The sequence below is a fragment of the Typopeltis vanoorti genome, chromosome 15, assembly GCF_054136105.1.
Source record: "Typopeltis vanoorti isolate ZY-2024b chromosome 15, IOZ_Tvanoo_1.0, whole genome shotgun sequence".
NCBI classification, from domain to species: Eukaryota; Metazoa; Arthropoda; class Arachnida; order Uropygi; family Thelyphonidae; genus Typopeltis; species Typopeltis vanoorti.
Genome location: NC_143563.1, coordinates 12,375,392 through 12,393,123, shown reverse-complemented (window position 1 = coordinate 12,393,123; position 17,732 = coordinate 12,375,392).

Sequence of the window (17,732 nt, the reverse complement as noted above, 5' to 3'; positions counted from 1 at the left end):
TCCTTTTACTTGCTACATATCTAAAAAACTGTTTAGGATTCTCTTTAGCCTGCATGGCCAATGTTCTTTCGTAATCCTATTTTACTTTTCTTACCACACTCGTCACCCTTCTGGCCTGCGCTTTATACCGTTCATGTGCCTGCCGGTCACCCTTCTCCTTAAATTCCCTCCATAGTTGTTTCTTTTTTTGCAACTCAAGCTTAATGGTGTTATTCATCCATTTAACCCCTACTTGATTTATTATTCGGACTCTAGGTATACAGTCAGCCATTGCTTCATGCAAGCACTTCTTAACTATCTCCCATGCACTATCAACTTCTAGTCCTTGCAGTTGTACATGCCATGGCACTGAACCAATCAAACTCCTAAGCTTGTCATACTTTCCAACCCGATAATTCCACATGTACCCTGTCTTAATTGAAAATTCTACACCTTTAGCCACCTCCCAAGTTAAGACCCTATGATCACTCTCACCGATTGGTGGCAATGTGGTCATATTTGTTACAGCCAAATCCTCAGATGTAATTACTAGGTCAAGCACTCTCTGACCCCTAGTATTTTCCATTACATGCTGTCGCAGATAGTTATCCCTTAATAACCGCATAAAATCCAGTTCCTTCCTCCCGTGTGTCCTCTCCTCACTCCAATCAATGCGACCATAGTTGAAATCTCCCATAATAATCACCCTCCTTCCACCCATTTCTTCTATTTGCTTGTGCATACTGTCACCACCATCTTTTCCATCACCTGGTCTATAGCAGCACCCAATTGTATATTTAGTTCTGCTAGCCACTAACTCACACCAAATGGCCTCAAATGTGCTCTTTTCTTTATCCTGCAATTCAACTTCTATTCTCCTTGGCTGGAGCTCATCAGCTATCATCAACAATACTCCTCCCCCCATTTTATTCTCTCTGTCATTCCTGAACACACTATACCCATCACATTCAATCCCACTAGTTATATCATCTACATCAGCCATGTTTCACTAATACCTATAACCTGTGGTCTGGAAGTGCCAACCATGGCCAAAAACTCTTCCTTCTTGTTCCTAATACTCCTAGTATTAGTGTACATGAATTTAAGACCCCCATTAGCCCCAACCCTACCTTGATGCCTTATATTAACTATCCCACTCAGATTTGTTGTCCTTATTTGCTCTGGCATATTATATTCATTCTTACATTCAACTGCCTCCATAAGGACTGTATCTCTACTCCCCCCCCCCCTAACAAATCTAGTTTCCCTGAATTTGCACATCCACTACATTCAGCAACACTTTCTCAAGTCTTCTTACACCGTAACCATTCAAATTCAAGCCATCCATCTTATATAGATCCTTTCGCCCATCAAACTCACTCCACACATCCACAAATTCCACACCACTCGTCATACATAACCCACACATAAAGTCATTCGCAATTATAGCCCTCCTTTTAAACATTTCACTGTCATATCGTGGCAAAAGACTAATCATTCTAACTCTCTCACTCTTTTCTTTTGCTACCTCAAACAATTCATTCAGGTCTTCTATCATTTCCATTTTATCTCCTTTCAAATCATTCGTACCTGCCACAACAATCATTTCTTTCACCCTTTCCTTTTGCTCTCTAATAGACGCAGTTACGTCCTTTATGGTCGCACCAGGTTGGTACGATTTTGTCAAATCCTCTACTAACACACCTCGTACTAACGAGTCTCCATACAGCACTCTATCCTTCATTTTGTTCATGTTCACATTCATACGTCTATTTTTCCTGTCATACCTTTTATTATTGGTTGGTTCATTCAGTCTACTTTTGTTCATGCACTCTAACTGCTGTTTTGCTCTTTCTATCGCACTATTCAACAACGCGATCTCACTCAATGCATCTATCTCATCTTTTTTGTTCTCTGAGAAACCATTTATACTATCATTCACACTTTCTACATTCACACTCTCACAATTTTCATGTACAACCTTGCCGTTTCTTGTCATATCCCTATTTCCTTCATTCTGAAGGTTGACAAAAATATCACACTCACGATCCGAAATACACTTCAATTCCGCATTCTCCCTACATTTTCTACACACATTCAATCCTTTATTATCGTCTAACCACACTCCGCAAAGCGTACATTTCACAGCTAGTACATTGACTCATTTCTTTTATGCTACCGTTCTTTGGTAACGATGGCGAACCTACATTACTGGCCGCCATTTTCCTTCGCACAGGTGCCATACTTATCTGTAACGTGTTTTGTCAAATTATACGTTATAACACACCAAAAATAGACGCACTAAAGTACGCAAGGCAAACAAAACAAAACTACACAATATTAAGTAATTTGTATCGATAATTGAAAATGATACTTATCTTATCTGGAGCTTGCACGAACACTACACATTACGAATTCATCTAGCGGCGACTTCCCGACATAGATTGTTATAAAACACTTTAGTACACTAACCACGCTAATAAAGCTCCAATAATATACCAAAATTAAACACTTAAGTCCGTTAAATTGAATCCAAAACACCAATAAATCAACAAAAAACACAAATCTCTCAGGAGCTCTCCGATAGCACGTCCGTTCACCAGCTAGCCTCGACACCGTATCGAGGTTCCTATTTGAGGCCAATAATAATAATAATAATTTATCTCTTAGTAATTTCTAACAGATAACAGGATGCTAGCTTTGCTGTAATAAGATTTTTTTCCACCATCAAAAGTCACACCACTAGTATTAATGGTTGACCAAATTAGTGTGACTTTACCATACTGTGTGTATTATAATGTAGCTCTTTTTTTTTTTTTTTTTTTGTATATATGTGTATTCTTCAGATAATTATCTTGATGTGAAGGTTGAAACATCAGGTGATTATTTTGGTTTATATTATACTGAAGTTTTACTATAATACAGTAGTTGTCCCCATAATTTTTAAAAATGACTACATGATTATGTTTACATTATTACTAATGTACAAGTAATAGACTAATGGTATTAGTCTATTACTTGTCAGCACTCCCATATTGTCATATTTAATATTTCTGTCTTCTAGGGCACTTGACTTAATGAATTTTTGGCCGTATAGAGTGATTTTGAGGGAAGAAGAAGAATGGATTTGTATAAGAGGGATGGGCTACACTTGATTCCATTTGGTATTAGCAGCTTTTTGAAATGATTAATTGGCATGAGAGCTAATACAGAGTCACAGAAACTAGATTATGAGCCTGCCTGGTTGGCTGAGTGGTTAGCGTATATGCTCTCCCCAAGGGTATGGATGTTTATAATTGTCCTACTAACCGTTTACTATATGTACTGCTGTAACTTGTGTCCTGTCACAGTATGACTTCTGATGTCTTTGCACCATAAAATTCAAACCAAACCAAACTAGATTATGATGGGAGAAAGGTGACAATCTGTGTGTAAGAGTTACAGTATCATGTAAATTATGACAATGGGCATTATTATTATTATTTACCAAGACCTCATGGAGTCAAAGACTCATCTGGTCCTTTTATCACACACACATCTCATCATACCGTGTCTTAAACACACTCAAACTCCTTGCAGACACAACACTCTCAGGCAAGGCATTCCAATCATTCACAACTCTGCACGAAAAAAACCTGCTTCTCACTCCCCTACTTACACTCTCTTTATACAGTTTCCAGGGATGACCTCTGGTTCTCCCCTGATCTTCCACTATTCTCTGTAGAACTTCTCCACCATTGATCTTATAACAACCCCTTACCAACTTGTAGGTCTCTCTCATATCTCCCCTCTTCTCTCCACCAGACTCTGCAAATTATATTTTCTCAATCTTTCCTCATACTCAACATTCCAGAGGTCAGAAACTACCTTAGTCAGTCGCCTTTGGACCCTTTCCAACATCTCTTCATCCCTCTGAAAACCAGGTGACCAAATCTGGGCACAATAGTCCATGTGTGGCCTTATCAAAGCCTTATACAATGGAACAAGAATCTCCCTACTTCTACATGTCAGTGTCCTCCGCATCATTCTCAGAAGTCTTTGTGTTGTCTTCACAATTTTGGCGATGTGTCCCCTAAATTTTAGATCCTTATCCACTATCACCCCCAGATCTCTTATTTCCTCTACCTCCAATAATATATTCTCACCAAGCATAAATTCTGCATCCCATCATTGTTTTCCAAATTTTAAAACCTTACATTTTGCAACATTGCACTCACATCCCCATTTGCTTGCCCAATCACTCAATTTATTCAAGTCTTCTTGCAAGGCAACAACATCTTCACTACTCTTTATGGTTCTTCCCAACTTTGCATTATCTGCAAACAACTGAATATCTCCATCCAAATCTTCGCCAATATCATTAATATACAAGTTAAATAGTAATGGCCGTAAAACAGACCCCTGAGGCACTCCATTAGTGACTTTCCTTTTCCTGGATATCACACCCCCATACACAACTTGTTGATACCTATCAGATAGTCAGTCTCCAATCCAATGCACTAATCTAATATCCAACCCCATCTGCTCTAGTTTGACTGTCAACTTATCATGAGGTACTCCATCAAAAGCCTTTGCGAAATCCAAGTATATTACTGTGTATCCTTCTCTTCTGTCCAAGGAAGGCAGTCACTTTATTGTAATAAGTAAGTAGATTACTAAAACATGACCTCCCTTTAGCAAATCCATGCTGTCCATCAAAGATTATACCATTGTTGTCAACCCAACTCTGGATCCTAGTTCTATCAAGCTTCTCCAACAACTTAACCACAACACCTGACACAGAGATAGGCCTATAGGTTGATGCTTGAGTTCGATCACCTCCTTTATGAAGTGGCACAATCTTGCCCTCCTTCCACTCTTTAGGAACTCGACCAAGTGCAAGACTCGTATTAAAAAAATGTGTCAAGGCAGGTGTCAACTCTCTGGCATATTCCTTCAGAATATGCAGTGATATATTATCAAGTCCCACAGCCTTATTTACATCTAGTTTACTCAACTCCCCAAACACCTCTTGCTCACTTACAGTCAGTCTCTCCTCCCCATCATCAACTGCTCTCAATCTCTCCATGAAGTCACATTCACAAGATTGAAAGATCTTTATGAACTGCTCATTAAGTATCTCCACCACACATTCTGCAACAGCTGTCTTCATATCATTTCCTCCAATCATTGTCATCCTTCCATAATCATTTTTTCTTTTGCTGGCTGCATATCAAAAGAACTCCCTAGGATTCTTTTTGGCTTCATTAGCTAACTAACTGCTGTTCATACCTCTCTCACCAACCAAGTCACCCTCCTTGCCTGGTCTTTGTAGACCTCATGAAATTGGTTACTTCCACTTTTCTTATGCTGCCTCCAGAATGTCCTTTTTTCTCTGTATCGCATGCTTAATCTCTTTATTCATCCATCTCACACCTACCTTATTTAACCTTCTCACCCTTGGAATACATTTAGACATTGCATCTACTAAATAGAAATCCCCCAATCTGCATTGATCTCTTTTCCAACTAACTCCTCATTCCATGCTACACCCACAAGCTGTCTCCTGAGCTCTTCATAATCACTCCCCTTATAGTTCCACATACACCCTTTTTTCACAGGGGTCCTTGCACTGCTGGCAACCACCCAGGTAATCACCTCATGGTCACTTTCACCAATTGGTGGATGATTTTACACCTCATTTATAATTACATCCTCTGATGAGATGACCAAATCCAAGACCCTTAATCCTCATGTGCCCTCTGTTACATACTGTCTGAGGTAGTTATCCCTCAAAAACTCAAGAAACTCATTTTCTTTACTTCCAGTTGCTATCTCTTCATTCCAGTCTATATTGCCATAATTAAAATCACCCTTTTCTTATTTGCTTGGCTTATTTGACTGTACATTTCACTATCACCACCATCCACATTACCAGGTCTATAACAACATCCCACCAAGTATTTGATTCTATTCACCTCTATCTCACACCATCCTGCCTCAAAACCACTGGCCCTATTTCCCTCTTGCATCTCTACCTTGTATGGACATAACTCTTTCTCTATCATCAATAGCACTCCCCCCCCTCCCTTTTTCCCCTTCTATCCTCATGAAACATATCATACCCTTCCATCTCTATTCCTGTCAGGATGTCGTCCTCATCTTACCATGTCTCACTTATTCATGACTTATTTTTCACGGTATTAACAACACCACAAACACTTTTATCAACAAGGATGTTTTATTAACGCTAATATTTCACTGATTTTCAACTGAGCATCATCAGAGCACAACACGCATGTAAACGCGACAGTGAGCGAGTGAAACCATATAATTGCAGAAAGACAAAAGATCTAAAGTCCTATTTATGGCGCCCTCTAACGAAAAAGAAAAAAAAAAGGCAGCAGTTATCCAGGAGTTTTTCTTAGGATAACCGTCTCCCAAATTTTTGGCAAATTAATGCAACCATATTTGTTAAGGTTGGGAGAATTCTTCAAAGCCATTGCTGACTCAAAAAATAGTCTCTCAGATCTATAACGACTCCTAAATAGCACATTCGTTTTCCTCCATCTAATCCTGTGTGAAGGAGTGTCCAAAGCGTGGTCTGCTAGTCCCGACTTGCCATAGTAATAGTAGCGAATGTATCTTTCATGTTCTTCCAGGCGGATGTTCACTGATCTTCCTGTTTGCCCATAATAGGCCAAGTCACAGTCACATGGAACTTCATACACTCCTGGGTGTGCTAAAGGGTGAAGTTTATCCTTTGGTGAGCGGATCAGAGTTGCCAGCTTGACATGAGGCTTGAAGGTGGTGCGAAGGCCATGTTTCAACAATACTTTGGCTATCTTTTCCGATGTACCTCTGATATAGGGAATAGAAATGGTCATGTTGTATTCTTCTGTATTAGAGGGGGGGGGGGCAGAGTAATGGACCTGTGTAGTATTTTTTCTATTTTGTAGGGATTGTAGCCGTTGGCTAAGAACGTATGGCACAGGTACTGGAGTTCAGTGGTCAGAGCTGTATTCTGAAAAGAATCAAATAACTGTTTACCATTTCTTGACACATTAGTCACCCGCCTTTCAGATGGATCACTATCTTTTTCTATTTACAGGAAGCCTACACACACAGGAAGATACCTACATAAACAATCACATCATCATCCAGTCCAACAGTACGGCATTTTAAAAACACTTACACACAGAGCCAGAGCCATTTGTTCTAACGATACAGCTCTGACCACTGAACTCCAGTACCTGCGCCATACGTTCTTAGCCAACGGCTACAATCCCTACAGAATAGAAAAAATACTACACAGGCCCATTACCCTGCCCCCCCCCCCCTAATACACAAGAATACAAATGACCATTTCTATTCCCTATATCAGAGGTACATCGGAAAAGATAGCCAAAGTATTGTTGAAACATGGCCTTCGCACCACCTTCAAGCCTCATGTCAAGCTGGCAACTCTGATCCGCTCACCAAAGGATAAACTTCACCCTTTAGCACACCCAGGAGTGTATGAAGTTCCATGTGACTGTGACTTGGCCTATTATGGGCAAACAGGAAGATCAGTGAACATCCGCCTGGAAGAACATGAAAGATACATTCGCTACTATTACTATGGCAAGTTGGGACTGGCAGACCACGCTTTGGACACTCCTTCACACAGGATTAGATGGAGGAAAACGAATGTGCTATTTAGGAGTCGTTATAGATCTGAAAGACTATTTTTCGAGTCAGCAATGGCTTTGAAGAATTCTCCCAACCTTAACAAATATGGTTGCATTAATTTGCCAAAAATTTGGGAGACGGTTATCCTAAGAAAGACTCCTGGATAACTGCTGCCTTTTTTTTTTTTTTTTTTTTTTTTTTTCCCGTTAGAGGGCGCCAAAAATAGGACTTTAGATCTTTTGTCTTTCTGCAATTATATTGTTTCACTCGCTCACTGTCGCGTTTACATGCGTGTTGTGCTCTGATGATGCTGAGTTGAAAATCAGTGAAATATTAGCGTTAATAAAACATCCTTGTTGATAAAAGTGTTTGTGGTGTTGTTAATACCGTGAAAAATAAGTCATGAATAACCAGCAACGCCTAAGCTTATCTGTTAGATTAACATGTCTCACTTATTCCGACAATCTTTGGGTGAACAGACGCAATTAGTGCAACCATTTCATCCGCCTTGTTTCTTATACTTCTAGCATTGGTATACAAACACGAGAGCTCTTTTCTGGATCTACAGCTAGTTCCACTGATACCACTCGCTCGATGTGAACTCTCCATGCTGGACTGGGGCCATTTCCCTTTCTGCTTCTTCATTTTAGAACATTTTCAATTTCATCTGTTTCCACCTTTCTCATGCTGTGTACCCCTGTCCACCCTGAGCCTCCCTATTTCCCTGCTCCTCTTGCACACCCATTCTCTCATTTTCTATACTCATACCACTCACTTCCCCATTCATTTCCACTTCTTCAATCTCTCCTGCTCTTCCACATCACTCCCCTCTCGATCTGATTCATTCTCTCTATTCACTTCTTTACCTTCCAGCAGCAGTCTCTCCAAGTGACTCACACCATAACCACTCAAATGCAGTCCATCGCTCCCATGCAGCTCACTTCGTCCCTCAAACTTATTCCACACATTAACAAAACTGTACTCCCATCTCCTCACACATTTCAGCCAGAATATCATTCATAATCCTTGCTCTCTGCCTCATTTCAGCACAATCATACCTAGGCAACACACTGACTACCCTTCCTCTCACACTATTCTCTTTTATCTTTCCAAGCAGCCTCCTGACATTCATTCTGGCATGCCCTTTGTTCTCTCTCAAATCATTTGTACCAATTAATACAATTAACTCTTTTGCTTGCTCCCGCCTCATATCCAATTCCTCAATCACTCTACTCATTTTACTGCCTGGAAAACATACCTTGTGCATTTTATCCTCTAGCACACCTTTAATAATGGAGTCGCCATACAACGCCACTCGCTCGTCTTTCGTTAACTCTTTCATGCCATAATGATTTATTTTAATAGTTTTGACCTGAATTCTCTTAATTTTATTCCGCATCCATTTCATTTCTTGCCTCATCCAATCCAATTCACTTTCCGAATCTCACGACACATTCTCTCTATCATTAAATCTTTTCTATCATTAAATCTTTCTAACTTTCTAACTCTCGACCCCTTCTTCTCACTTTCCCTCTCATTCATCCTTCTTTGTTTCCGTACTTTCAGTCCAACATACGTCCAACTTTCACTATCTTTCTTCTCACTTTCACTCTCATCTATCTTTCTTTGTTTCCGTACTTTCGGACTAACATGGAAATGATTATGAGGATGAGATATTGAGAAAATGATTTTATTTGTCTGATTCGGACTTATCAAGCATGTTCAAGGATGTCTGCCTAGATAAATTACTAGATAAGAATAGAGAATCTGCAAGTTGTCCAACCGAGTCATGCAGACTACAGAGAAGAGGATTTGTATATGAATGCTAGTAGTATCAGAAACAAAGGGATAGCATTTGTTGCCTTGGTACATTGGGACCTCAGATTAGTGAAACCTTGCTATGAGAAGCAGACATACTAACTAGTATTGGGTGTAAAGGGTGCAGTGTTTTTAGGAATGATAGACATAATAGGAGAGGAGGGATGTGCTTTTAATGATATTGAATGACTTAATTTCAGCTAGAGTTAAGCCCTATGACTGTATACTAGTAACAGATTTCCTTGTGGAATTGAATTTGATGCTATCTGGTGTGAGGTGGCGTCTAACAAGATCAAATGCATAGTGGGGTATTATTACAGACCTAGTGGATTAGTTGCTAGTGATGAAGAAATGCACTGCAAAGCCTGATATATCTAACTATTGACCTGTTAGTATCTCTGGAGTGGTGGTGAAGAGTGGTTTCTGTCACATGATGCTTCAGGGAATTGGCTTGCAAAGGATCAATAGATTCAGTTTCATTCTCATGAGATTTCACTGTTATCCAGTCAATGTTAGAATAATTAAAGTTTACCATTAATTATCCTAATATTGATTGGGTGGTAACAGTGAAATCCCATGAGAATGAAACTGAATTTATTGATCTTTTGCAAGGCAACTCCCTCAAGCATCATGTGACAGAAGTTACTCGAGATTAAAGAGTGTTAGTAACCTAAACATACACACACACACAACCACAGTATTTAAATCACTTAACAAGTAAATATTAAGTAATTTAAATGTTAGAATAACATTTAAATGTCATTCTAATGACATTTAAATGTTATTCTCTCACGTCATATGTATAGTCAGGACGTTATCAGTATAGTAATTTAAAACGATCCTAGGAATAACATACAGTTAGGGCGCATTCTTACAATGGAATAATCCCACTATGCGTGCAGTGCTGTGTTATAGAAAACATAGATTAAATTAAAATAAAATAACATACAATTTATTTTACACAATTAAGTATGACAATTTCCCAAACTTTAGGAATAGTAAGAACATCATTACGGTTTAAATTGGGTCTGTATTATAGGGCTTCAGCACTTTCGTTATATAAATGCTCATGTTTATATAATAAACATGAGTTTATTATGAATACTCCGCAGGTTTCACTATATAATAAAAAGTGTTAGATCTAATTATAGTGTAAGAGTGGGTTTCAGTTAGAGATGGAAATAATCTGCCTCTGTTGGTGACAATGATCATGCAGTAATGACTTGAAAAGTGGCTAAGTTTATGAATACTCCATTCGAAAAGGGTTACTGGGTTCTGCATCATGGTATCAGTTGTTGGATGGGAAGGATATTGACAGTGCATGGGCAGTGTTTAAAAATTACTTTAAATGATGTAATATCAGAATATGTCCCTAGAGTTTCAAGAATAAATAGGGTAGGATTGAAATGGATGTGTAATCTTATTAAGCAAGAGATTCATAAGAAAGAATTACATGGAAGGAATACTGTGTACATAAAGATGATATCAGTTGTGAAAATTATAAGAAGGCCATAAACGTTACAACTGTTGTATGGAAAGCTGAATCTGAGTAATGAAAACAAACTGACTCTGCAAGCTAAAAACAACTCAAAAGAATTCTGTTGTTATGCTGCAAGTAAAGGAAAGAATGAATATGAATGAATAACTCTACTGAATGCAGATGGTGTGCAGGTGACAGATGCAGAAGAGATTATTCAACTACTGAATAACCATTTTGCTAAAAGCTATTAAAAACTAATGTGTGTGTAACATTGAGCTCACTGCTGCCCTCTTTGCAGGATTAATTAACTGGTGTGCATGAGGAGGTAGTAGAGGTGTTGCACAAACTGAATAAGAATTTTATCAATAGGGACTGATGGAATATCAGCACAGATACTAAGAGTGGTTGACTGAACTGTATTCCTTCAAGCAAGCTGTATAATTTTCATCTTAGCACAGAGAAGATTCACAAGAGTTGAAAGAATGTGTGGTAATCTGATTGCACAAGGGTGGTTCAAAGACTGATGTATCCAACTGTCAACCCTATTAGTACCTTTGGAGTGGTGGTGAAGATTTTGGAAAAGATGGTTAACACTTACATACAGAAATGGGTTGACAGAAAATCTATACTTTGCAATGAAGAGCATGTTTGAGCAACTTGCTCACGTTCTGTAATAATGTTACCATTGAGTTAGACAAGGAGAATGGGTACACCATAATACTTTTGGATTTTGCCTAGGCATTTGACAGCACATAACCATTGCATAAATTAGAAAATATGGGATTCAATTATAAATTATTAGCGTAGATAAGAAGATGGCCAACTAACAGATATCACAAAGTGGTATATGGAGGATGGGGGATCTGCAAGATTTAAGGTAACCTGTTGTGTACCACAAGGATCAGTCCTTCGTCCATTGTTATTTAATTATGTATTAATGACATTGAAGAAACATCAAATTAGGGATCTTGGAGTTTTGGTAGGTAGGAAGTTCAAGGGCCACATAGTAAAGACTGCAAATACAACTCAAAGGATAATTGCAATTCTGAAATAAACCTTACATGTAAAGATATGGCAGTTATTTTGCCTTTTTACAAGGCTTTTATAAGACTTCACTTGGACTATTGTGCACAGGTCTGATCTCTTGGTTTCCATAGCAATTCCGATACAGTGGAGAAAGTTAAAAAAATTATATATTCATATTGTGAAATACTGATTATGAAGACAGATTGAGAATTTGTGGACTGTAGACACTAGTAATCAGTAGAAAGATAGGTGATATGATTGAGACTTAAACTTCTGTAAGGTCAAACAGGAGATTAGTAGATGGGATTTTTCATTTTTTGGAGAGTCGGAAAAGGACAAGATGACACCCTTGGAAGATGAGAATGAATGCTTTTAAGAAGTGGGTGAGACTTCAATTTTTCCCCTCATAGAGTGATGTTTAATTGGAATGTATTGCCATTGTATGTGGTGAGTGCAAGTAGTGTAAATGAGTTCGAGAACAGGTATGACAGCTGGTTTAGGTAATATGTGACCTCCCTCAATGAGCCCCTAACTCTCTGGAAGTCGCTCTTGATAATAATGAATTCACTGAGATCTTGGTCTTCCTCTGGAACTTTTTCTGCCATCTTGGTCAAACACCTGTTTCTTCCTCTCTCATTCTTTTTTTTTTTTTTTCCCCTCATTGACAGGTTGATTGGTCAACAAGTACCACGTGTGGGAAGAGAATTCGGAAACAAGAAACTTGTTCACATTGAATTTGAAGGCCTGTGCATTGAATTCCTTGGGAAACATTTTCGAGAGAAGGTTCCACAATACAGCAGCAGTAGGAATGAAGGAGGAAGAGAAACTTATGCTATGAGTATAGAGTTTGACTGTGAAGGGATGTTGGGTGGTAGATGTGTATGTGTTTCAATGGATTTGGTGTAGAGAGGGAGGATTTATTGATGATAGTTCTGATAGTTCTATAAATATTACCATGGAAATATTTATAGAAGATGCATGCAGTAGATACTAGATGCTTGTGTGTGAGAGTGATTGAAGTGAGTTGGTAAGAAATAAGTCATTAATCAGTCTGACTGCTCTTCTCCCCAAGATGTAAACTGGGGAGCAGTACTCAGTGGATGGGCAGATTTGCAATTTGTACAGGGTTAATAGATGTTTGAGTCGGAAAAGGACAGGAGTTCTTGAACAGAAGTTCTTGGTTGATTAAATTAGCTCTACTCTCACATTCTGAAATGCTAACAATGTCAAGTTTTGTCCTATTTTTAATATGATTCGGTCATTGATGCCAACTGTTTATTCCCCTAATTTTTCTCAGAACTGTTATATCTCTGGTCTCTAGTCTTTGATTAAGTATTTTATTTCTAACCCAGCTCTCAGATCCACAACTGGTTTTAGCACTGTCTTGTATACTGCTCGTTTAGTGTTTTCTAATTTCTCTCTTATTCCACATAACTTTATTCAGCTTGTTCCCCACCATACTAGCTTCACTTATTCTGTTGTTTATTTCCGTATTCAATTTGCTATCTTTGCCAAAAGTGTTGATAAATAGCTGAAATATTTCACGTATGTTTAATTCTCCATTGAGAATGCAGTTGAAATTTCTATGTTCCTGCCTATTTTCAGTAGTTTGATCTTTTTTTATTGCTAATTTTCATGCCAATTTGTTACAGCTGTTATTCAGATTATCATTATCACACTTTTTATGGAATAAGCAGAGTCATCATAGTTCATTCAGCTGACAACATACACTTCTTGGAAAGCAGTCAACGGACACTATGTTGCGAGGAACAAACACCATGGCACCCCACCTTAATAAGATGTAGGACTTCCTCTCACTGCAACGACTGCAGCAATCCTACAGAGCATGCTTTCCGCAAGCATATGATAGTGATCAATGGGAATTTTGGATCGTTCTCCCTGTTGGCATGTGATTCTCCCTGGACTGTTCTGGTGGGGGACATCCCTTGACCTCACCCAATGCTCCAGTTTATACCACTGATGTTTAGTTAGGTTGAGATCAGCCAAGTGTAGTGACATTCATGTTCACAAACTATGCAGTTACAGGAGCAGCCTTATGACACGGTGCATTGTCTTGCTGGAAGAGATAATGGTTAGTGCTATAGAAACAGCACAAAGTAGGAAGCATTGCATTGTTCAGAATGTTCAGATACCTCTCAGAGCTCAATGTTCATGACACTACAAACAGAAGTTTGAGGCCAAACCAGGAAAAACAGGACCATACTATCACACCACCACCACCACCACCTCCAAATTTCATAGTTGAAGTTGCGCACTCTGGTAAGAGATGTACACTAGATATCCGCAACACCAACACCCATCCATCTGCTTGGTAAAGGGTATAGCACGATTTGTTGCTCCATAATACGAATTTCCAGAGCTGCATCCCACTGTACATGCTCTTTGCACCACTGAGGATGGTGCTATTCTACATGTTGGTTCGGGTAATGTGGGGCTTGCATATTGCAGGCCCATCATGGAAACCCACGTTGTGAGTCTCGGTTCTGAATGTTTTTGTGCAGATTCATGTTCCAGTTGATACTCTGAACTCTGCATTCAATGTGTCAGCCACTGAATCATGTTCCCCCCCCCCCTCCACACACACGCATGCACACACACACACACACACACACACATCACACTCAATAAATGTGACCATAGGATGCTACAAAGGGTAATATGGTCACATTTGTTGAGTGTGGTGGGTCATCCATTGTGGGTAGCACTAGCAGTTGACTACCTTCACTTCCATCTCAGTATGGTATCACTGATTGTTGATCTGGATGGCCCAATTTGTCAACAATTTGCCTAACAGATAGACCTGCAACATGGCATCCAATCACAATGCCTGTTTTAAACTCTGTCAGTTCTCTTCTCACAGGCATTTTACCTGACTTGGGAGCATCATATTTCTGCAGTTTATATTGGCTTCAAACATGTGACATTATATAGTATGATGTACTTGCTGACAGGGTGTGTGCATTGACTTCTTTCCAAACAATGTATTTATCATATTGAACCTTGAAATCCCTAACACTCCCTGCATTTGCAACATGTTCTAGTAATGTGTTCCATTCACTCGCAGTTCTCCATTTATAAAATCTACTCTTTACACCCTTATTCACCACACTTTTACAGAACTTACAGTGATGACCTCTGTTTCCTTCCTTCTCACCTGCTACTCTTTTTAAATCTCCTCTGTATTATTAATCTGCTAAAATCTCTTCACTTGCTTAAGTATCTCTGTCATATCACTTCTTTCCATCCTATCCACGATACTCTGTAAATTACATTCCTTTAACCTTTCTCCATTATCAACATTCCAAAGTCTGATGTTATCTTAGTCTCTAGCTATGTATAGAATCTTGGAGATGCACTTGATTTGTTTAAGAGTACAATATCATCTGCATAAAGCAAAGAACTAAGTTTTGTTATCTACAGTTCTAATATGAAATTGAATGCTTTTTTCTTGCATGAAGGGATCCATATATGTTAAAGATACCAAGCAAGGTTTTAATCCTTTTTCCCAAGTCAGCAAACAGACAAGTAATATATATATATATATATATATATATATATATAAATGATGAATAAGATCAGAGATAGTGTGCACCCTTATCTTACACCTGATTTTACACAACACCGTCTTTATTATTATTATTATTATTACATCACATCTCCAGGGAGTCCAAAGACTCATCGAGGGAGGGCATCTACTCTACAACTCTTCGTCTCATTACTCCACCAACCTAACACCAACGCCATCTACCGCCAACTACCACCACTGGTACTTTCACAGACAATCATAACATCCATGCCCACGGCAGGGATTCGAACCCGCAGCCTTTTGGCTGGAGAGCGGATACGCTAACCACTCGGCCAACCAGACCGTCTTGTATTTCCTTCAATTTGAAGTGCTGCTTTATGGTTTAAATAAAGACCATATGCTCTGTATAATAGTCCATTTGCCCCATATAATTTAGGATTTTGAAAGGCTTTTCTCTGGACACACCTTTATTTTGGATCTATAAAACTTAAATTCACATCCTTGTATTTCCACAATTTCTCATCTGTTTGTTGTATAGTGAAAATCTATTTCTTGACAACCTTTATTTTGCCAAAAATCCAGTTTTCCACATTTCTTGTTTACAGTTTCTTATCCTCTTCTCAAGCATGCTTGCATAAATCTTGTTACAGTTGGTAGAGAAATTGCTCTGTAATTCTCACATTCAATTTTATTTCCCTTTCAGTTGGGAACTATGAGCTCTACTCCAATTATCTGGAATTTTACCTCTTGATCAGCCCTTCTTAATTATACATCAGAGCTACTGCAAAACTTTATATCTCCATATTCAAGCATTTCAGGTAGAATATCATCTGTTTCAGTTGCCTTTTCACACTTTTTATAGCTTTTTTTTTTTTTTTTCACTAAGTATTGATATGCACTATTTGCATTACTCTGAATATTTTCTACTATTGTTCTGCCACTGCTTGTTTTATTTAACAATCTCTTAAAGCAATTACTCCAGACATCTAGATTATTTTCATATTCTGTTTTCATGTCATCCTTATCATCTTCCTTTATGCAAAGAAAGGCTTAGGTGTTGTTCATTATTCATTATAATGCTTAACAGTATAACCAAAACAAATAAACAAAAAAAAAAAATTATTAATATTAATATTCAGGCCTCCATGTAGTCAAAAAGACTCATCGTGGGAGGTCCTTCCTAAGGACATAGTCTGTCAAGACTCATCGAGGGAGGGCCCCCCTAAGAAACACAAAGTCTATCATACCACTCCCTAAACTCATTGACGTTCTCGTCTCACCACTCCATCAGGCAATGCATTCCACGGTTCAACCACCCTCCATGCAAAGAAACCACTCCTCACCCTCTTGCTCACAGTTTCCTTTCGTAACTTTCAGGGATGGCCTCTTGTCATCACTCCTTCCCGCTGTTCAACCAAGCGAAAGAACTCCTTAGTGTCAACTCTGTAACCACCTCTCAACAGTTTAAAAGTCTCAATCATATCACCTCTCCTTCTTCTATCCACCAAACTCTGCAGTCCACATTCCCTCAGCCGATCCTCATAACCAAAATTGTACAGTCCTGAAACCATCTTTGTCATCTGTCTTTGTACCCTTTCCATTGTTAAAAGGGTTATCATTCTGTTGTCTGATCAGGGTCTTATACAATGGAATCTCTGCAGGTCAGTGTCCTTCTCATAATTGCAGCAATCCTCTGTGTTACCTTCACATCATCATCATACGTATCAAGGATATTAGATAACAAGATCTTAGAACAGTTAAATGAATTCACCTGTTCTAAGATCTTGTTATCTAATACTATTTTAGTTCTTGCTGGATCTTGTCCTTTAAAGGCCATAGTTTTTGATTTTTCCGTTGATATTATCATACCATAATCTTTGGATATCTCATTTAGATTTAAAATAGCTTTCTGTAAGTTATCTTCAGAATTTATAATTATTATTTGGTTGTCTGCAAAGAGGAGAGTGTTTAAGTTAACTCTAGGTGAAAGTTTAATTCCTTGATGTAAATTTTTACTCCATTTTATTATTATTTCATTTAAGTAGATATTAAAAAGAGTTGCTGAGAGGGGACATCCCTGTCGGACCCCTTGGTTTATATCTCTTGTATATGATAGCTAGTGATTTAATCTTATTTGTATTTGATTATTTTCATATATACTTGTGATAGGTTTTAGGATATTATTTGGTATTTGTCTTTCTTTTAATATGTTAAATAATATGTTTCTTTTAA